Source organism: Thunnus albacares, chromosome 4, assembly GCF_914725855.1.
Source record: "Thunnus albacares chromosome 4, fThuAlb1.1, whole genome shotgun sequence".
Lineage (NCBI taxonomy): Eukaryota > Metazoa > Chordata > Actinopteri > Scombriformes > Scombridae > Thunnus > Thunnus albacares.
This window is the reverse complement of record NC_058109.1, coordinates 36,706,636-36,730,490: the sequence shown is the minus strand read 5'-3', so window position 1 is coordinate 36,730,490 and position 23,855 is coordinate 36,706,636. Positions and strand designations below refer to the sequence as shown.

The 23,855-nt window shown below is 38.8% G+C and overlaps 1 long non-coding RNA gene across 1 annotated transcript; it reads left to right on the top strand.

Moving 5' to 3' along the window:
* Positions 1 to 211: 211 nt before the first annotated feature.
* Positions 212 to 18,121, top strand: LOC122981111. Its single transcript, XR_006403159.1, has 3 exons — positions 212 to 597; positions 875 to 879; positions 18,110 to 18,121. It is a non-coding gene; the product is annotated as an uncharacterized LOC122981111 (long non-coding RNA).
* Positions 18,122 to 23,855: the final 5,734 nt, after the last annotated feature.

Here is a 23,855-nt window from a genome sequence, read left to right as displayed (position 1 = left end):
ACATGAAGCAGCAGTGGGGGATCAAAGTGAAATCGCCTGGCAGCTCCTGACCTGCAAGGATCCAAAGCCTTTTGGCCCAGCGGACTTGTGGTGCAAAGTGGGCTGAGGTGGGCTGTTGGACTCTTTTCAGACAAGTACACATCCACAAACACAATTTTAAAGACTCCTGAGTACCTGGTGACATCTCCTACAGTTGAATATTCATGTTTAGATTACCTAACAGTGTTTTGTTTCAAGGAAATAACAGTGTCTAGTGTCGGTCTCTATATTATATATATATCAAGTTCAGTGATTTGATTTTGTTTTTTGTTTTTTTTTTTACTTGTAGTGGGCTTATTAAATGACATCTGTGTTATTTTTTCGTGAGGATTTGTTTAACTGTGGTTACAGATTTAAACAAACTTTTTACATATTGTATTTTTAACATTGTCATTGTAATATTTGCTAATGTTTGTAATATATACATTTGAAAACTTTGTTACAGAATGATATTTAGAGGACAGAAAGTTGCATATGGTCCCTGCTTCTTTTATGGCAAACACTGAAAAGAAAACATTTATTTACTTCATTGTAATTTACTATATTCTTATTTACTTTGTTAAATTAAGCTGTGTTAAGTGAGCCTATGCAGTCCGAATATTTCCTGCTGTTGCTACTTCACATTAAAAGATTCTCACTGGTGTACCACTGTGTGGCTTTTATTATGAAGCATGTACAGGAAATGTAAAACAGACTGCAGTATTGGTTAGTAAACATTAGTCTATGCAAAATGTTTTGTGCTGTTTGGTCAGCAGATCAGTTTTATATATTGCAAAGGAGAATTGGTAAAAGAGGAAACAGCTGAAGTGAGCTGGTAGACGAAGAGCTACTACAGTTTATGTCATTAAGGGTAAACAACTTATTTTATTCTGCTGTCCTGTCTGAGGGAAAACCATTTGCATTGTGCATCACAGATATAATTGCAGCAGTTCACTATTCAGTGTGGGTATTTCTGCCATATGGAAGAAGGCCATTATATTTCTGCAAACATGGTGCATAATCTCTGTGCACAGTAAAAATAAGTAATAAGTAAAATGTAGTAGCTGCTGTTCAACAGTTAATGAATAATTGTCATTTAAAGAGTTGGTTCTGTACTCATTTATTGAAGTCTAAATGTGGTTTGAAAGTTTACAGCATTATATGAATAATTGTAATCTAATTTACTGCAAAATGTCTGGTGCTGTAATCCATTACACAGTAACATAAAATTACTGTATTTTGTTTTAGTTACGTACAGCTACTGTACAAGTAGATACAGTACCATTATATTACTGTTTCATTTTACAATTGCTACTGTAAATAAAAACACAATACACTGTAATTTATTTTGTAGTAAGTTTACTGTGTTTATATTTACAGTAATGAACTGGCAGCAATTGACAAGTAACTTACTGTAAAATAAATTACAGTAAATAACTGGCAGCAACTGACAAGTAACTTACTGTAAGTTACTTACAATTGCTGCCAGTTAATTACTGTAAAAATAACATTACGTTTTTTACAGTGCAATAATCTTTGACTTGGTAAGAAAATGTCCATGTAATTCTGTCATTGGCATATATGAAGAGTTTAAATACTGGAATTTCTTTCTTACATAGTCATCTGTCAAATTGTGGTAAATACCAGCTCGTTCATCATCATCTGTGACACATTTTATTACAGTTTCTAGAAGGTAGAATTCTCTCAGTGTTACAGGGCAAAGGGACATTGATCAAAGCAGCAATGCTCAATCCTCACTCAAAGCACCGATTTGATCTAAACTTACAACTAAGAACAGAAATTGAAAATCAGGTTCAGAGGCACTGATGACTTCAAGTAGAGATTGCCCACAGGAAAAATGGCTTCCATTTTGCTCATGGTATACAGTACTCTGTTACATTTGCCTCACATAATAAAAAACATAACGACTTTGGAGTTCCATGAATTTACAATGTCTAGAAGTTTCACAGAAAGATCAGTGTTACTCAAAGATACTTCCAGCTTGTCATATCGCTAAACAATACCCCAGAGTCCCTAAATTTAATCTTATCTCACTGTTAATATTCAGAAATTTTAAATAGTTCACAGTTAACATTACAACCTCCAACATTCCAGCACCCCCTAGAACCGCAGAGAGGGTCATTTTTACCCCCTGCAGCAACAGCATCAGCAAATGTAAAGATGCCATTTCTTAAAGCAGTTAAGTTGTTCATTTTCATCTATTTTTTAAAATAATAAGTAAGACAAAATAACTATTTAAAATTCAGTTTATGGGGTTTATTAATTTTACAACTGCTCTAGGCCATTTAATCACAGATTGAAAAGGTCAAATACATTTTAAAATTCATCAATAGAAGAAGAAAACGAATTTTGGATAATTACATGTTGTTTTATAGGCTACTGGAAATAAAGAAATGCAGCGCTCTGTCTCTCCCACTCACTGACTCACTCACTCACACACACACACACACACACACACACACACGGACACACATATACTTTCATGGTGCACTGCATGTAGGCAGTTGATGCACATTTTTGTTGTTTTGTTTTTTGTGCACCTGAATTTTACACCGTAATTCTTCCTCTGTCAAATCTAGCTAGCTCTAGTCTATTGTGATATGGCAGCCTGCTTATCGAAAGACATCTAAACAATGGGGGTTGCTAAGCAACCAGACATGACATGAATGTTGCGCATAGCATTATACAGTGGTTGCTATGCGGGGTAAAAATGACCCCTCGGCAGTTCGAGGTATAAATAATCATAATGTTTTTTTTTTTTATCTCACACCCACCATAATTTCCATTTTAGGAAAGTCATGAACTGAGAGATGTCAGGTTTTTAATTTAACAGAGTTACATGCATTGATTTTGAAAACACCAGGAGGGTAAAAATGGCCCCTGACAGTGCAAGTGTTAACTTTTAAAACAATGAGTTGGGACAACATTTCCTATTTGGAAATTGGACACAAAAGAAAAATCAGACAGCTTTAATATCACTACAGCTACTTGTTAATACTATAATACTGATTTACTAGTGTACCCTTAAGGCATACACAATCCCAAAGGTGACTTTTCTTCTTGGCTAATGTGCCTAGGTTCTCAAACGTGGCATTCACCATTCGCAAAACAGCCTTAAACAAGTACAATGGTAAAACTATGACAAATATGTAATTCATAAGTGATTAGTATTTGAAAGTGCCAGAGCACTTTAAATGTGTGTGTGTGTGTGTGTGTGTGTGTGATAGAGAGACAAAAAGAGAGCAGCAGAGAGATTCTGTGTGACTTGCTCTTTTCATCCATTCTTCACCATGCCCCAACAATTTGAAATGCTGTGTGCTCGACAATGAAATGACTCATCCAAAAGGTCACTTAGGATAGACGTCAAAACAGGATTAGAGAGGTGAACATCAAGAATACCATTGTGCCGACAGACACAGTGTTACTTGAACAAAAAAAGGAAAAAGAAAACTTCTCTCTCTTCTCATATTTGTATGGATGAGGTATTGCTAGTAACACATTTAATGTGTTCAAATGTTCAATGGATACCAAAGTCTATAGATCAAGTAGAAGCAAAGTGGTGCTCTGTAAACTCATTGTTGTATTTAAAATCTTGGTTTATACAAAGAAAACAACCTTTTATAAGTCAGTAAACCAATCAGATGAGTTTTCTACAAAAGAAAATGAAAAGCCAGACTTATAGTAATTTTGTGTTGAAAAAAAAGAGAAAAAGATGCCCTTGCCTCGGAGGGAAAAACTGTATTTTTAGGTAACCAAAGGCCATATTCAACAGTGAGCAAAATGACAAATTTAACCTTGGACTCCAGACGTTTCAAAAGCAAAGAAGTTAAACACAGTTCTTCTTGTCGGCCATTGTTGAACTGCAACAGTGAAACAGTGACTCACAGCATACACACTTAATGCCTAGCACTACACTGTTGAATGTGTTGAGGTAATGTAAAGACCTATGGTGGCCCTCACTTGTTGAGCGTTTTGTCTTGCAGAGGTGTAAGGGATAAAGTTTTGCGTCTGAGTGAGTGGAGCAGTTTCCAGTGTTTCAGGCTTTTCTCCACATTTCAGCACACAGATCCACATTGAATACTGCTGAGGGCACAAAAGCCTTTTAACTTTAATGTATTTTGCTTCTTTTACTTCTCTAGTATTTTGCATCTATAATATAATCTACTGAAATGTGAAAATACAGTTATTAATGTGACTCAGGCAAGTCTAAAAACCTATTAGATTAATGTCTGAATCTTACAATAATGTTGTTCAGCTGTCACTGAATTTATCTGAGATTTCGCAGAAACATCAGTACTGATGCTCTATTTGTTGCCCACAGCTGGCTGTGTGTCACATTTACATACATATTCATTAATTTATGAAATTTAAAATCAATTAAAACTTTGGCTATCACAAGAGAGATGAACACAGGGACTATTTCTTCACTCAGTTTTCCTTCTAACTTGTTCTTCCTGGTTATGTATATAGACTTTTTTTTGCTTCACTCAAAATAAAAGTTGCCACTTTGTTGCATCAATTAGTGAATTAGTGCATCAATTTAGACCACACTTCATTAAGGGGAGTAAATAAACAATTCAAAACACCAAAAAGGTCCCAAAGTCTTACGTAGTCTAAAAAACAATGAAAAATGGTTTCCACCAACCCACAGAAAAGACAGTCATTAGAAACAGTGTTTAATCATTGAGATAAAAGAATTCACTGCAATAGCTCCATGTAATATTCTCCACTGTAAATCACCTGTATGCTAGCTTAAAGGTAGTTTATAAAAGACTCTCCAAACTATTTTTATTTAAAACTTTAACACATCTGTAGATCATTTTTCTGTTCACAGTATGCAGATCTAATTCTTTTCTCTGTTTTGACATCCAACAATAAACCAGAACAACAGTCTAAATTTGGTAACATCCGGAGTTTACTCACCTTGCCAGTACATTCTCAACAGTTCATTGTCTGCTTTTGTTAATTTTGCAGTCCAACCATTTAAAATAGTCCTCACATGATGAACAGAATGCAGTCCAACCAGTGCAGCCACAGTTTCAGTGTTCATAAATCCAGGACCAGCCGAGCAGATAGTGTGATGGAGACTGTCCTGTATGTCCATTCTTGATCCACCTATAAGAGGCTCTTCTAGTAACCAGTGCAGGGAGACTAATGGTTCCAAACATCTCTTCTTAAAAAGGTGCCAAACCTTAAAGAGCCCCTTATAAAAATCAGGCAGTGAGGACAGATTTAGAAACCTAAAATCCATTAAAAACAAAGCAGTGTCAAGTCCTAACTTATCTATTCTGCTTGCAAACTCCTTCCACACTGGGTATTTAAAACCAGTCAAATATTTCTGTGCAAATTAGAAACAAAAAGTTGCCACTCTATTGGCTAGGTGTACCAGGTTTTGCCCCTCCCCTCTTCCCTTGGTAAATAAAGCACACTCGGAGGTACCCAATGCATCTAATCCCAAAAAAAATCTACTAAAGTTGCCTGAGACTAAACCGATGGGGTGGCTCCATACAAGCTAATTCTGAAGCCACAAGATTGTTTATGACTAGAGTTCTTCCTCTAAGAGACATCTGAGAGAGCAGCCATTTCCACTTCTCTATCATGCCCTCCCAGTTCCCTTAACCATCTCTTCATTGCCAAGATAAACACCTAAACCATTTTCTTCAATCTGTAAATTTCCTGCTCAGTTAAACCTCCTTTTCCTTTAGTTTTCATATGTGATCTGATGGAATCGAGAAAGGCTTATGTATTTTTCTACTTTCACTCCTTTTATGTTCTTTTTTTGTAGAAACTGTTTCACTCTCTCAACCCCATAAATCTGTTTATTCAGCTCATCTGGTGTCATTTTATTAGAGATATCACTGTCACTGTCTGCATCAAAAACATCTTCAACACTGGAGTCATGCTCCACCATTTTTTCCTTTGCGTTCTGTTTCTGCTTTTCTTTTCTGGCTGTTGCCTTCTTTGCTATTGAACCACTATTGTTGATTTCTGATTTTCTTTCCTGACAAGTGACAATCAGTCTGCTCTCTTCATCCATCATGTCTATATCTGCACTTTCTGCTAGGATCTCCTCTGGCTCAGCCTCAGCTGTTTGTTACCTTCCTCCTCCTCTTCCTCCTCTTCTTCTCCTCACCTTCAATATCTTCAACATCACCAACTGTCTCACTGCTCTGTTGAGACTCACTTGCCTCCTTTCCCTCGTCACTGATTGAAAACTGGACAGATCCTAAGTCTGTGTTTCATCATCAGCCTGGAGAAATCCATGATGCCACAAAGTACACAAAAACAACAACTAACAATAATAAACACAGCAAATAATCGAGAAAAACAGAGAAAAGGAAAACTCACTCACTCTGGAGTCCCACTCACTCCATGATCACTCCACACTCACACATACACTCAGAGAGAGAGAGAGAGAGAGAGTAAGTGAATAAGTGTGCTTCACTTACCACCGACTCTATGAGGACACTAATAATTTCACTCTAACTGTGCGTGGCAATAAGTGCTGGTCTTTGTGAATTGGACTGTTTTTGCAATGAGGCTCATTTATATAGAAAGGGGCCAATCTTGGGCCAAATATATGCATATTATCTAATTTACATGCATGCAAATAGCAAAGGCAAGGCAAGTTTACTTATATAGGACATTTCAACAACAAGGGAATTCAAAGTGCTTTACATAGAGCATAAAAGGCATCAAAACAGAATATAAAAGCAACACAATTAAAAAGACATATAAAAACAATTAAAACGTGTTAAATTTGGAAATAAAAAGAAGCTAAAAGGGAATAAGACAGATAAAACAAGAGAATAAAATTTACAGTGCAGTGTAAAACATTAACCCTCAAATTTGGCATAGGGGCACTGAGACACTATTTGCTTAGCAGCACAGTTTGTGGTGCATTTCACCCTTTGTGGGTGCTTTGTGAATTACACAGGTTCTTTTTGTCTCATTTTGTCTCATGTTTAGCGGCTGCAAAAGCTGCGCAGTCCTTTTGTGCGTTCGCTATTAGACCTGAGGCTCATTTTCTCTTTAAAGATACTTGGAAAGGGAAAGGCATAAAACAGCCACATTGGTCGAATTGAGAGTCAAAATCCACAGTCCTCGCTCTGTGCAAAACTGCATTCTAGACTTCAGGAGGCTTCAGGAAACCTCCAAGTTTTGAGTCTATTTAGTTCAAAATTCCCTCTTTATGTTACTATCTCTCCACTGCAGCTCAGCCAGGGAACACTGTCTGACCAAAAACAAAGAAAGACTTTTGTATTAATAAGAGTGTAAGTTTAGGAGACAAAAAACACCTATGTGCAGCTGCTTGTCGGTTAGCAGAGACTCCAGTCTGCAATGTAGTTTCATACATTTCACTGGTAAATTTGAGAATTACACTGAACTGAATAATCACTGTCACCTGGCCATGACACCGGAGGCGCTCCTTAAACTGTGCTTCCAGCTGTGGTTACTGCATCCAGCTGTTTCCACAGCTACGAGGAAGTAACTCCTGTATGTACGTTAAACTGTAACCACAAAATCTCAACCTTGCTGGACGAGTAGAGATTTCTCTGTGTTCAACTGAGCACGTTACCAGATCTGAAGAAGACCGCTGTACAACCCAGCACTCTCTCACCCTTTCCTGCAAAAGAAAGATGAGGGATAACCTCTGTCCCCCACTTATCTTTGACTGAGTTGACTCTGCTGTTCCCTCCACAACGCCACTGAGGATCAGCTGCCATGAAACCTGCCAACGGAGCAAGAGGACGGCCCGGTCAGCATCTGACCCTGAGGAACTGAGCCAGACCAGAAAGATGGACTGAAACTCAAACATTGGTGTCAAGTGTATATTTATATATATATATGTGTGTGTGTGTGTGTATGTAGAGGTATTAATGTAATATTTGTTTAATTCCTTAGTTGGCTCTCTTATTTTCTTTATACAATGAGATATTTTGACTTTTGATCCAGAACTTCCTTTCTTGTAATGTTTTTTGTGTTAATGAAAAACAAAACAAAATATCGATATCACTGAATTAGTTTTCACTGCAACAGCAGTTCAGGCCAGCCTCTGGCTATGTGTCATTCTGTCAGTCTGATTGGGGTATAAATGACACAAAGAAATGTAAACATCAAGTCATCCCAATGAGTCTTTTTTTCTTTCAGTGTTTAAATAAGTCTTACGATTTTCAAAAAGAATGTATCTAACTCTGCCCTTATGTAGACTTAAAAGCTAGCTGTAGTCAACTTGGATTCACAGCAGTTACAATGTACTCCAATAGTTTTCACAGCCAAAATAGTATCAAAATATCCACATGAATGATCAGTGAGTGAGAGTTATATTTAGCTGACGGGATGAATATTTGACCTCATTGCGACACATTTTAGGTGAAGTATCACTCACCATGGAATTGTGATATGGGAGGAGTTATTTTTGGTTGTCCAGTAAAGAAGTAAATGTGTTATATATTTTTTGCCAGACAATGTTAGGTGAAGGACAGTAAGATAACTTCCAAGATGTGGACTGACAAGAAACTCTCCTGACTGAACTGTAAGTACTAAAGTAAGTACTAAAGATGAATGTTGAAAATTGAGGAGGAAAAAAACCCATTCAGAACTATGGTCCAGTGCTTTAATATCAACTGCAACGACAAAACGTTCTGAATGAGCATACAATTATATGGAAAGATAATAAATGTCAGTATTGAATTGTCACCCAGCATTATTTGTTCACTGCATTCTTTGTTTTCATACAATTTCTAAGATAATGTCAGGATTGGAAGTAATTAGTTGAGAAATAATTGAAATGATTAGAAAAAATTGAAACTATAAGTAACCCTTCTACAACTGTTAGGGGGTATTACATGATCTCCCTGTAATGAATATGAATATGATGTCCTAAAGCTGTCCTATATGGGGTCCAAATGAAGAAATAATTATAAAAGCAGTGCAGGTTCTTTTAGGGTTCTTTTAAGTTATTATTATTCCCAGAAAAGACCTAATGTTAAAATGACAATCCAGTGTCACGCCCCCGTCTGGATAGTTAAGTAACCTTTTTGTTTCTCCAAGTGTTCTTTGTCGTGTACTTCCTGTTTTATTTTGATACTCACCTCTTGTCTTGTTTCAGGTCCTTTACTTCCTGCCCTTGTGTGCTTCCCTCCTGTGTGATTTCCTGCCCTGCCCTAAAATGTTGCACTTGTGTCTCATTGTCTCACCTCCCTTAGAGTACATAGGGTACATCTCAAGTCTCTTATTTTATGGCTCCTCGCGCCTCGCTCCTCGCCTGAACCGGAAGTTGTTCCTGATGAGCCATTTTGACAGGCGTCCCAAGTCTCTTATTCTGAAGTCTTTTACCGGCCGACACGCCTCCTTATTGGATATCAGTTATTGATTGGACGCTGCAGCTGATCTGACTGATCAGATACATCACTGCAGTTTCATACTAAATTGGAGACAGATTATAGATGAAATTTAAGTGTATCATTCCCAAGTTTTATGTTTTATTTATTTTCTGATTCATCATAGTTAAAAATCTGTTAATTGTCGGTCTGATCAACAAAAGAACCATAAACAACTTTCTTTATTTATAAGAAAGATTTTTTTTTCATGATGTTATTTCCTCCATTAGACTGTTTCTTGCTGACAGACAGACTCTTCCTGACTTTAATTTTATCCATAATAACAGTTAAACACATTTATATTTTACATCATTCATTTCCATTCAGTCACATGTGAGACTGAAAATTCCTGAGCGTCGGTTTTGATATGAGTTAAATCATTTCCATTTAGCCAAATACATATTTTCCAGTGTTCAGAAGACACCGTGATCATATTCTGGGTTATTGAATGATGAATTCACTATCAGGGTTATCAAAAAATACAGATGCAAATAATCAATAAACAGTATAAACGCATTCTGCGAGAAGAAATGGTTTCTGTGCCTCTGAGCAGGACACAGTATAAATGCAGAATGCAGGTTTTTATTTAGGTGTTTGTTAAACAGGTAACAGGCTGCAGAGAGGAAACAGCTGCTCTAGCTGTGAACCTTTATTAGTATTAGCACAGTGCACATGTGTACAGACACGAACTCCATCAGAAGTTTCTACAGCTGTTAAAGCTGACTGACAGCTCATCCAGCTGTGATCAGCTGTCGCCGTCATCAGAAATGGACGTCGCTTCACGTGACGCTTCAGAGGAGAGGACGTCTCATGTCTCTTAAAACAAATTTCCTCGTTTCCTCTCTCCTTGCTTGGTTTCCTTGTGTCTCTCCTTGCATCCACTGTGGAAGGGACTAAGACGCAAGGAAAAGACCCAAGTGAGGGAAACATGGATGCAATTTAAGAGACTTGGGATGCACCCATAGTCTTAGGCTGCGGTTGAAAAGTCCCTCCTATCGTCTTTTCCTAACCACTTTCCCTTGACCTTGATGGAAAACGTCAAAAAGTGACAAGGAAAGATATGAAAGAGAAGTCATAAGGACTTAGGAAAAGACAACTGCGGTGCTAAGAGAATCCGACTGCACTTACACTGGGCTACGTAATTATGTGACGGCAGATGTTACTGACGTTGGTCTGCTGTGGTGAAACTACAATGTTCTGAAGATGGACTACAATGCAGGCTATATAGGCCTAAACGTGCACAACATGGTGAAAAATATCACTTCAATACCAAGGTCAGAATTGAATTGAAAAAAGGAATGTAGGCTACCAGTCACAAAACTGAAATAAAATGATCACATTGAGAATTATTGCTCAGGCTCACCCTCCTGTATCCCAATTATTCTATGAAAATAAATGTTAAATGTATGAAAGATAGGCAGAACATGTTAGTACTGTACACATCACTCATTCTTAAGTTTCAAACGATGAATTAAAAACATCATCTGACTAAAAACCACCACATATAAACCCAAACACCTTGAAATCTTGACTTGTTTGTGCTTTAAAGTTGTTCTGGTTGATACAGGCTGTGGGTCTGTTTCCCCTACGTCCAAAGCTCTGTTCAACTTGTTTGATAACAGGATAAACTAATATACAATGCATTATTTTGTTGTCGTTGTTCATGTGAAGAAGCGGCATGTCTGGAGATTTAAATAATAAAGTTATGCTGCTGTGCCTTATGCGTAAATGCGAACAGTGTCTCTCTTAATGTGGGTATGTAGTGCCAAATTCCCTCTTTTTGTTATGATCCTTCCACCACAGCTCAACAGGGAAACAATGTACAGGGAAAGAAAGAGTGGAAAGCAGCGTAACATCATTGGTTATGTTAATCTCCAGGCAGGCCAACAGGACCGGTTAGGATCTGATATTAATTAATGTTAATTTACAGTGTTTCCCGGTTGAGCTACAGCGGAAGATTATTAAATACTTGCAGCAATCACCCCCCCCACCCCGTAGCAGAAACGATAAGCGTGTTTCCCCATTAAGACAAATGCTGTGCGCATTTACACACGAGGCACAGTAGCATTACTTCATTGATTATCTATCTATCTATCTATCTATCTATCTATCTATCTATCTACCTATCTATCTATCTATCTATAGCAAGCATAGTCAATGACAGTGTTTTTATAGAGATGCGGTTGGGGCAGATAATATAGATATAACAACAAAAGCAAAAAAACAGTTGTTTTCTGGTTTTGGTTTAATTTCTATTCCAACGAAAATGGGTAAAAGCACATGAATTTCTTTTTTTAATTCACATGAATAACGTATAGTGCATTGTATATTTGTTCATCCTGTTATCAAACAAGCTGAACACAGCTTTGGACGGAGGGGACACAGACCGCTGTGGATGTGTATTGTGGGTTTAATCATTTGAGTTTGTGAATGATGCGTCGCTTGCTGCTGCAAGGAATCGTGGAACGGAATTATCTCCTCTTCTTTCGTAAAGGATGGTCAAGTGTAACCTATGCTAAAGGAGATTAGAAAGGAAGCATTGGAGCACCTTTCCTTAGCATCTAGAGAATTCGACCAGCTCTTATCATGGCTGCCACTTAGATACATCCGGGTCATTTCACTCAGTTAGGAACCTTCCTAAGCAAAAAAGACTATTCGACTGCAGCCTTAGTATTCCCTTCCTTTGTGCCAGTTTGTCTTGTTCCCCTGTAACAGTGATCCAGTGGTCTTTCCTTGTGTGGGTTTTCTGTGAGCCTCATTTTTACCTGACCTGTTTTGGCTTTTTTGACATTGCCTTTTTGCCTGCTGAATTTTTACTCTGTTGCTTCACTGACTGATCACCTGTGTACCGACCCAGCTGTGATTAAAAGGACTGATTTTTGAACTTGCCAACTGAGTCTGTCTGCATTTGAGTCCAAGCCTGTGGTTCAGTATTGACATCCAGTGCCATGCATTGCTTCTTTCCTCACCAGTGTGACTGAATCCATTTCACCAATGAAACACTGTTCAAGTGTCTATTACTTTTATGAATATTTAAATGAAACTTTTAATCAAAATGTCAGTCTTTTTAAATTAAGATGCCACTTAAACTCATTGCCTCCTCTTAAGCTTGTTACTGCCTTTATCAGCATGACATTTCAACTCATCTCAAATTAGTGAGAAATCTTGATAGACATGATCTGCCCTCAACCACAATAACCACATGGCTTTGTGTATTGAGAGCTCTGCCGGTCCTCTACTTATTAGCTACATGGACGCTATGGATTCAAGCTGTTCTTGTTGTGGACAGTAGGTTATTTCAAAGAGGAGAATTAATCAGTGGTGAATGGTTTGAAGAGGACATGCCTCTTCCTCCTCTCTGCACGCAGCCTGCTCTAGGAGCACTGGGAACTCAGTTACATCTCTGCCATGCTTGTGATGGTGGAACACAATATCAGCTCATGATTATATGTTATATCATGTGTTTTTCTCTACTTAGTTGTGACTTTTTCTTTCTTTCTGCATTAACTTTAAGTTTAGATTATTGTATGAGGAACACTTTTGATAGTGCCCTTAAGCAAGGAACTGCATATGCTTTCACTAAACATAATCATCATGTTTTTTAGCTGGTTACTTCTGCAGTATCTGCATGTGGTACCTGGTTACATAAAGATGGTGGTCACGGCTGGTTAAAGTAAGACTTTTAAATTTGAAAGGAGTAAAAACACAACCTTCTTCTTACAAATGACAAGTTCATTATCAATCAAACACACCCATGCTCAGTTCATACTCTGGATATACTGAGGTTTTGCTGCTACAGTCTGACTTGATCTTGTATGATATTTAGCTTATGGTGGCTAAATTTAGCTAAGCTTGGCTAATATATGGAGAAAAAACTTTAGATACATATAGCTGTGTTACTGAGATTACTGATTCAGTTTGATGACTGTATGACTGTCACTTGTGCAACTGAACTACATCTCAGCATTCACCATTAACCAGTAATAACCACTGGTGGCCACAGTGACCACGGCAAAAAAGCCACAAAATTGCATAGTCTAAAACAAAACAAAGTACGTTTTGTTAACAACTTGTAACTATTTACGATTGAAGGATTTTGGAGTTCTTTGCAGAGCAGAGGTTGGCAAAACTCATTCTTGTGCATTAAACAGACAACAGGTATATCCAAAAGCATTTATTTAACAAAAAGGTAAAAGAACAAAACAGTGAGTGTGTGTGTGTGTGTGTGTGTGGGGGGGGGAGACAGTGGCAAGATGGCTGCAGTCTCCTGGTGACTGAGAACATGGCATGGAGACAATATGGCCAACAGAGGGAACTACAGAGATAAAAGGCCAGACCATGTGTTGTCTTGAACCACATGTGTTGCCTGAACCAAATTTTGCAAAGCTAGGTTTTAAACCTCTTAACTGTGTGGTTCTCTGTTCAAGGCCAATTGGTGTAGGCTAAAGGTTAGGAAGAGGTTAGTTGCATGCAAGGCCTAGTTACTGGATGTAACATGTGTTAAGCATGCTAACATTAACTTAGCGGTGTGGCTATTCTATAACCTGACTATGAACAACAAGGACATCACAACAATAGTTCAATGAATAACCTTAGCCAAATAAATACATGTACAGTACATTGATTGAGTTAAACATTCTTGCCTAGCTGTGCTATGCTTCACTATATGTTGCTAGGCTATGCCCAGTTGTTACCAGTCCATGGAGGGAAAGAGATGCTTTGTGGTGTTCTGCTTCTTAGCTGGTGAATCCGTGGATGAATCAGCTGAGAAGAGTTTGGCTCCAAAGCTGAAGGATGCAGGCTTTGCTTGGTAGACGGTGCTCCAGTCATGCAGGTCAGAGGGCCCAGGTCACTCCTTTGTGCAGTCCTTACAGAGTCAACGGCAAGCTATTTCTGCTTTGTGGCTCCTGTGCTTGTTAAATCAGCCAGCAGACTTGTGTGGTAGCTGCTGGCACTAGATAACTTTAGTTTCTGAGTCTTAGGCAGGCTCTTGCATCTTATGCCGTAAAGAAAAAGAGTTCTGTGTGTGTCTGCTGTGAGCAGGCCACACAAGAGAGCAGACAGCTGAGCAGCAGCCGTGAGGAGAAAGAGAGCAGAGAGCTGCTCCTGCAGCAGCTGTGAGGGGAAAGAGAATGAGAAGAGTGGGATCTCTAGTTTTGTATACCTGTGTGACCATCATGAGGAGGAGGTGCCAGGCTGTTGCGGCTGTGTATGGTTCTTCCATACCTTACTGAGGCTCCTGTTTGTTAAATGAATAAATTGTTAAATTGCCAATATGTCTTGTTTCTTCAAACTTCAGTCACCCAACCCACCAAACACCAAACAAGAGTCAATGGCAGAATAAGCTGTTTGGCATTGGCAGAGAAGATTTGGCAAATTTTTCAAGGGCGCAACCTGCATATTCAGCCCTGCTGCTCATCCCACAAATACATGTTCCTTACGTGGTACCATTTAAAAGGGGAATAAACAGGCTTTCCAACGGTATAAGATTTATTGCCAAGAAGAATTGTTACAACAAAGAAATAATCTATCAAACACAAATTTCCTTACTTTTTGTGCTAAGTTTAGATAGGGCAGTATCTGAGGGTCGGGGAGGTGGATAAACTCAGGATATAATAATTTTCAACCTAGTCTTTTTTTCCTGTTATTGCCAACAGACTGTTTGGCTTGAGGTTTGTTTCCTACTTATCTGATCGTCCGTGTTGTGTTAGGGCCAATTGTATGGTTTGCAGTTTATTAAGTCATTTTATCAATTTTGGAATTAGTGTTGTGGAAGCAGTGGCAGTATGGCTGTGTGTGCAGACATTCCCCCTCTTTGGAAGTGATTGCCACACCTGCTCTATATCTGGGCCAGGTCGCAGGCTCTCTTTGTTCTTTTTTTGACCACTGATTAGTTTAGATTGTTGTAAATTGTTTGTTTTACTTATCATGCTTCTGTATATGAAGTAGTCTGGTAAGAAAGATGAGTTTTGTTTACTTTAGAACTCCGAAAGTCATTTAAGCAAGATTAAATATCACTACTACTTCGTGCTTTGGCACTGAACACCTCCTGGACAGACACACAGACGGAGCACTCGCTGCTGCTGCTCTGCTAATGTACTGCTTACTCTAGGCTTGTGGTCTAAGCTTGTGGATAAGACTCAAACTCCAGTCTCTGGTGTTTATGTCCAATGCACCACAATGTATCATGATCCACCAACCTGAGCTCCGTACTTTTTTCCCCCTTGCTTTGTAAAGGGCATAGCACTTACACCATTAGCACTGAATGTTGGCCTTGGACTTAAATTGTTCCCTGCAGAAAACAATATGAACATATAGAGAGAGACTGGGCTGTTTCTGCAACACATAGAGTAGATATAAGAACTGTAAACAACAAAATCTCAATATTGGAATTGAGGGAAAATGACTCTCACTTATTTAGCTTCCTGATGATAATGTTTCATTCCACTCTGTACCTTGCCAATCAATACCTCTTATCCCTGTCTCCATCCATTCCATTTTCAGCAGCCTCATCTCAGTGCACCACTGACACTATCCCAGCAATGAGATCTAGCATCTCAATTTTCCCTCTACACAGAGAGGCCTCAGAGGCCTTTGATACTGTCTGATAGTATTGTACTTTGATCTCTATCGATGTTGGCTGCTCTTCTCCAACTGAGTGATCATATTCAGGGGAGTTCCTTTCCATCATTATTTGGCTTTGATTTATCATCCAATGTCGATGTGTTATCATGGGAGCAGGAGCAGGAACAAGCGTTCGGTCCTCAGATTGTGGTGTATGGTTAGCAGGGACTTATCAGTGGTTCCTTATGTTCTTGGTCACAGTGACAGGCTGCTGTTTGTCTTTTTTACACTTCAGTGCTTAACATTTATATCAAAAATAGCCTAATTTGTCATTTTCTACCCTGCCTTCTGTGAGAGGGGCAGGTGTGACCTCTTCTTCCAAAACCTAACTAATAACCTTACCTGACTTCCTGTTGTTCAATGATGGGCAATCATTGCTGAGTGGAGCAGTCGTTTATCTGACACCACTGCCCAAACTGTAGGGTGGACAGGAAGCATGGTAGTAAAAGGTACCACTGAAGCTAAAGTGAAATGGCAAATATAACTTAGTCCATCTCTTTGATAAACTGAACAGTCACTACACTTCTTTTCTGTCTCCTTTGTCTCTCAAGAGATCTCTTTCTTCCTCTAGTTATGTTTCCAGCCAAATGTTGAGCAAATCTTACTCAACATTTCCAAAAAGTAAGCAAAAGAAAATATGATGTACAGTTCTATTAACTGGTGCTCTGTGAATATTTTTGAGGGCCCAATAAGATAACAGAATAAAAAGAATGCAAGGAACTTTTGTTTAACTGTGTTAAAATAATAGCATTTCACTGCTACTTCCCACCTAGGATGAGATTAATAATACTAAATATATAATATAATAAATAATATATAATATTGAAATAAATAAATGTCTTTCTTCTGCCCACACTCTGTGATGCTTTATATTCTTTACTCATCCTTCTGATAGATAATATGAGTGGTAGCGAGGCACTGACGCTGCTGGAAATAAAACAAGAACAAGAAATGTGTAAATTTAACCCATACCACCACCTCTCTGCATCCATTTGGTTAAACCACAAGTTACATATTGGAAACTCACCTGTTTTCTGGATGTTGTGGCATGACAGAGGAATTAAAGTACTGGGTAACTTGTACGAGGGTGGCACTATTATGTCTTTTAAAGGAGTCCTTTGCCTTACCTCAACACCAGTTCTGGCGTTACCTACAAATTAGACATCTCCTTGTTCAAACATTCGGATCTGCCTCCACACCACCTCCCACTGCAGATGTCCTCATTCGCATGCTTAAGGTGTTTGGGCTGGGGCATGAAGCATCTCATTATTACTCAATGCTTCTGCGCTGCTCAGATGATTCGGCCTCCGCACTTAAATTGGTTTGGGAGTCTGATCTGGCCTCGAAATTCACAGAGGAGGAGTGGAATCTGCTGCTGAGAAATCTCAAAAAGATCTCAAAACCAGACTCATTCTATTTAAGATTTTGAGCAGAGTCTACTGGACACCATCAAAATTATTTTCAGTTAAACTAAGGGACAGCCATCTATGCTGGAGATGCCAGGGGACAGAGGGCTCTCTGATGCACATGTTACGGGATTGCCCTAACATACAGCAATTTTGGGCAGGAATTGGCACTCAGTTTGAAAGCATCCAAAGACACAAAATTCCCTTTTCTCCACAGTTATTTGTCTTGGGAGACCCTTCACTTCTTCAGGATATCAGCCCCTCAGATGCAGAGTGGATTCAGATAGTACTCATGATGGGCTGCAAACTAATTGTATGAATGGAAAGCCTCAGAGGCACCCTCTGTCAACCGCTGGTCTAGTCAGATAGGTCACTTGGCAGCTTTGGAGAAACTGATGTTCAGACTTATGAATAAAGTAGATCTTTATATGTTGAAATGGAATAAATGGATAACCCACATTGAGGGCTCGGATGGAGGATCAACTCATGCATAACTCTTATCCCCAATCTTATTGTGTACCATTGTAAGAACACTTATTTATTATAGTGTTATTTTATTTATTTTATGTTTCTCGCTGTTTTTTGTCTTTTTCATTGTTGCTATTTTGTTTTTGTTCTGTGTCTTTCCTCTTTCAGTTACATTTAGTCCTTCCTGAGTTAATTTGATGCATTATTTCATACGGGGCTGTCTCACTGTTCATGTATTGTTTGTCTTTATGATGTATTGTTGAAAATGAAAATAAAACTATAAATCTCAACAAAAAAAAAACAAGAACAAGAAGATGCAGAATGTTGTTTGTTGGAAAAATCAGTTCCTGTTTGTGTTTTACCAAAATGTAGTCCAAATGGCCAGATGAATGAAGTCTGGGGATGCTTTTCTTGGCCCTTTAGATCCAATGAAGAGGGATCTTAATGCTACAGCATACAATCATATTTTAGACTATAAAGTTCTTCTAACTTTGTAGTGAAAGTTTCGGAAAGACTCTTTCCTGTTTCAACATGACAAAGCCAGCTCCATAAAGAAAAGCTTTTCACAGTTTGGTGGGAAGATCTTGTCTGGCCTGCATAGAGCCCTGACCTTCACCTCATCCAAAACCTTTGGGATGGACTGGATTGTCCAGTATCAGTGTTGGACCTTACTAATACTCTTGTGGCTGAATGGGAACAAATCCCTGCAGCCAAATTCCAAAATATGATGGGGAGTCTGAAACCAGAAGAGTGGAGGCTGTTACAGCAGCAGATTAATGCAAATGGTTTTGGAATGACAAATATCGTATATGTTCAGTTGTCCACATACCTTTGGCTGTGTACTGTAGCTATACAGGCTAATCCTCTCCCATTCACAACTACAGTAAATAGTGACCTGCAATGCAGAGGGAAGTCAGCGAACTCCCTTCAAAAATCAGGCCATTTCATTTTGCCTCATACACAAAAATAACACCTGTTTCATTGCATCATTGTTAGACTGGCAGGTGTTTGTATAGGCTTCATCTGAAACTGTTGACCATACACTACATTCTCAATACTTGGCCCTGGATTTAGTCCAGACTGGGACCAGTTGCTCTGGGCCAGTTGTCATATTAGTTGCCATATAGCTCTCATTAATGTAGCATTTTTTTATGTTGCATTTCAGCCTGAAAAGTCCCCCTGTGGTGCTGATACCATTACCTTGCGAGGCAGCTGGATTTGCGAGATCACAACATAACAAAATCATGCAAGGTAAAATGGTAATAGATGGTTCATCCAATCACCTGCCAAGTATTTTTTGAAAGTGCCTGCCCTTTTCCAAACAGTTTCTAAGGACGAATTCTCAGATGGTTGTGTGTAACAAACCATCTTAGATGCATCAGATCACTGATACTATACGACACCAGTATTTATCATGAAGCAAAAGGGCCAAATGGAACTGGTAACCACTGTTCATTGTTAGATAGGCATACACATTTTAAAATTGGGGAACTTGACAATGTTTATACCTTGAGTCACAATACAGTGGGTGAAAAATATCACTTATAAAAGTACAGTTGCTTTTTTTTTCTTTTCTGTTATTGTTCTGTGAAATTTGGAAGCTATTAATGCATTGTTTAAGTAGCCAATAATAAGATAAACATGAATCAAAGAAATGTTTAAAAAATGACAAGTTCTGGTTTCACAGGGAGTTGCTTGCTGGTACTATTTCTCTCTGGGTGACTTCCTGGAATCGTGTCACCACCATGGTAACCCGTGAAGTTAGTGAAATCACTGTGTTCCACTGTGTAACTAGCTGTAAAACCACAACTTGCTGTTTTTACATTTCGATTTGTGTATACATTAAACAAATGAGATACAACATTTTATTAACATCAACCAGTGATGACAGCTGTAAACTCATTCATCTACTACGCTGCAACTACTAGTAAATGAGGACAATCTAGACATTCCTTGTGTGCGCTGGAATTTCTCTGACTTCGTTAATTAATGAGCTTTAGATCTTCAGATAGGTGGATGTTTAGGTTTGGACAGAGCCAGGCAAGCTGTCTCTACATGCTTCATGCTTAGCTAAGCAAATCCTGGCTCTAGCTCCTTAGTTAATGCACAGACATGAGAGTGGTACTGATCTTTTCATCCAACTCTTAGCAAGAAAGTGAATAAACATATTTTTCAAAATGTCGAACTATTGCTTTAACTGAATGCTTTTGAGCATGAAAGATCATTATTGACCTTTAGAGGATTGTATAAACGAATAATCTAAGCATTTCAGAGCTTTCAATTGCATCTCACTGTATTCTTCTGTGAATTGAGCTAGCGCAGGTTTCATCTACACAGCAAGTGGTAGGTGAAATCATAAAGGCCTATCCTACATCCTACATCTTACACTGGTGAAACAGAAATGACCATGGACAAGATACTGAATGAATAGCACAAACAGACAACATCAGCTGTCTGTGAACACCTGAGCAAAACCACTTACAGCATTGTCTGGGAAGAGGTCAAAGGTCATCAAGCAGGAGTCAGTGGAAGACTGGAGAAAGATCAAGGAGGACATTCACATCTGACACCAGAGACCATCTCTGAACAGAGACAGGAGTTACCATCTCCCTTCATATACAACCACCTGTTATAACATGACGGAAGTTCTATACTTAGGTCACATGATGACACCTGAGCAAACTCCATTTGCTGCAGGAGACTGTGAGATGCAGGTAAATGTTCAAATAGCAAGTAAGTGGACCTTTGAACTAATTTAATTGTGTTATATAATATAATAACATTGTATCAGGGACACCAGTGAAATGTGCCAGGTAATAAATGCTGTTGATCAAATCACAAATCAACAAAGTCTCCACATAATACAACTTCCCTGCAAATACAATCTGACAGTAAGCAGCATATTTGAAGCTGCATGGAGCTATAGAGACACTGGTATAGAATTACCACAGTTATACCTGAAGCATTTAATTCTTCAGTGCTTATCATCTCTTCATGCTTTCTATCCTAGATTCTTCTTGTAGCATTGTCAGGTGTTTCACTGCTCCCAGGGATTCTCATCTGCCCTTGCACAGGAAGCCACGCCTTGCAATTTAGCATCACAGCTAGCTTACTGCAGGGAAGCTTGGTTTTGTCAAGTTTTTAAATGCATTCTCCAGAATGTCCTGTCGACAGCATTTGCTGTCAGTGATGAAACTGTTAATTATTTCACAGTCTGTGGGATGTATTGGTTTTATTTAGCAAAGCATATGGAAAAGACTATCGCGTTTTTTTGTATACTTTTTGCATCTTGTCCAAATTGCACAGCAGTTTGTTACTCTCAAACTCTCTTTGTCATCTCCTCTCTCCTCAAATACACCTCACTCTTCTCGATATGCTAATTTAGTTGTACTCACCCAGGACCTGTGGTTAATTGCACAATAATGCAGGGACCATCTGATGTGTTGCTGTACACTCATGCAGTTACAGCCTGAACTTTGTTGTTAGCGTTGTTAGAGGATGTCAGGGAAAGTGTTGATTTACACCTCATTTCATATGCAAATGTATGTATGAAACCTGAGCCATGATTGGCATCATCTTCCAAATAACTTGCTCTCTATCACAGGATTTATTGTTTGTCTCTTTGAATCAGTCAGCTGTGATAAAGAGACACTACTCTCACTTAACAATAAAGACATAAGCCTGAGGTAATGAGCTGTTGTCTAAATTTAGTTTGGGGTTGACATTTGCGTCTGTGTACTTTTGAGTTAAGGAAGTCATAAGTGTCACTGATATGACACCATTTGTTAAGTGTCATGAATATGCTGAAAGTATAATTAAATTCATAACAATATATTACAGTCAGTTAGATATACTTTCTACACTACAAATAATTTATTCTGTATTGTAGTGAGCTTTGTCTTCTTTTTTACTGAGTTTTAAGATCCGGCTAAACTGATCTTAAGACAGCTACACACCAGTGCCATGTCATACACATGGACCTATTGTTTTCAGTTTACACACAGACACATCATCATGGGTTGTTTGTTAAGGTGTCAGGGTTTGCAGCTGTTCTGCAGTATGCTGGTGCACATCAATACTACAGTTACAATTTTATCGCTTTGGCTCCCTGGTTGACATGACAGCCCTTTTTCCTACAAATGACATTTATATACTACTAATTTGCAACAGCAAAAATTCTTTGAGAGAAACATAATGTTGCCCAAAATAGGTTTTGCTGTAATAGGTCACTTACAGCAAACCACAATCATACCCTGTCCTCTATGATTAACCAGTGTGTTTTGTTGCCTAAACGTAACCACACACAGGACTTGGGTTGCATAATGAATAGCACAAACAGACAACATCAGCTGTCTGTGAACACCTGAGCAAAACCACTTACAGCATTGTCTGGGAAGAGGTCAAAGGTCATCAAGCAGGAGTCAGTGGAAGACTGGAGAAAGATCAAGGAGGACATTCACATCTGACACCAGAGACCATCTCTGAACAGAGACAGGAGTTAAATGGAAAGATATACAGTATGTTTATTTTATAAATGTTTAGCTGAAACCACAATCATACCCTGTCCTCTATGATTAACCAGTGTGTTTTGTTGCCTAAACGTAACCACACACAGGACTTCGGTTGCATAATGAATAGCACAATCAGACAACATCACCTGTCTGTGAACACCTGAGCAAAACCACTTACAGCAAACCACAATCATACCCTGTCCTCTATGATTAACCAGTGTGTTTTGTTGCCTAAACGTAACCACACACAGGACTTGGGTTGCATAATCTGTCTCAGTTGGCTTTCTACTATTTTTTCCACTTGGATGACATATGGGGTAGGGCTACATGGTCGTCTCTTACACACACATGGATTGCACATGGATTGCGTTGGTATTGCCTCTGTCCGCCAAAAAGCTCCGACATAAACCAACTTTTTATATAGTTTTGGCCACTTTCTAACAGCACACTTTTGGATTTTGATCGTTTTTTTTACCACAACTGAACGCCTGGATCGTTAACAGACAGACAAACAGAGAAACTACTTGAGCGCACACTGACAATGCTTAGCAGCTTGTCCCAGCTCACTGACTTGTTTTTAGCATTTAAGCTGGCTAACAAAGCTAGCTGACTTAGCCAACAGTGTCTTCAATTCTCGGTGTCAAGCTTCTTTCAACTCATCTATAATCCATGGTTACATTGGCTTCCTGTAAAATCTAGAATAGAATTCAAAATCCTCCTAACTTACAAAGCCCTTAATGGTCAGGCACCATCATATCTTGAAGAGCTCATAGTATCGTATTACCCCACTAGAACACTGCGTTCCCAGAATGCAGGCTTACTGTTGGTTCCTACAGTGTTTAAAAGTAGAATGGGAGGCAGAGCCTTCAGCTATCAGGCTCCTCTCCTGTGGAACCATCTTCCAGGTTCGGTCTGGGGGGCAGACACCCTCTCTATGTTTAAGAGTAGGCTTAAAACTTTCCTTTTTGATAAAGCTTATAGTTAGGGCCGGCTGGGCTTCCCTTGGATCAGCCCTTAGTTATGCTGCTATAGGCCTAGACTGCCAGGCAACCCATGATGCACTGAGCTCCTCTCTCCTCCTCCACCTCTCCATCTGTATGCATTCATGTACCATTAATGCATGTTACTAACTTGGCTTCTTCCCCGGAGTTTTTTGTGCTTTCTCATCTCGCAGGAAACCCTGGGTTGCAGACCAAGCCTTCGCGGTCCTTCACAATCCTGTTGTGTCCTCCACTGGCTATTGCTGGTGTCATTGTTAGTGTTATGATTGTTGTTATTCTGTTATTATTATGTTATTTTGTTGAAAAACTATTAAATGTTCAGTTTTGATGACGCAAGTCAGAACAAGATCAAGGGTGTGGTTAAGGCAGTGAGTGGGTTGATTAACACTCTGAGAGAAGCCAATTGAGTCTAATAATGAGATA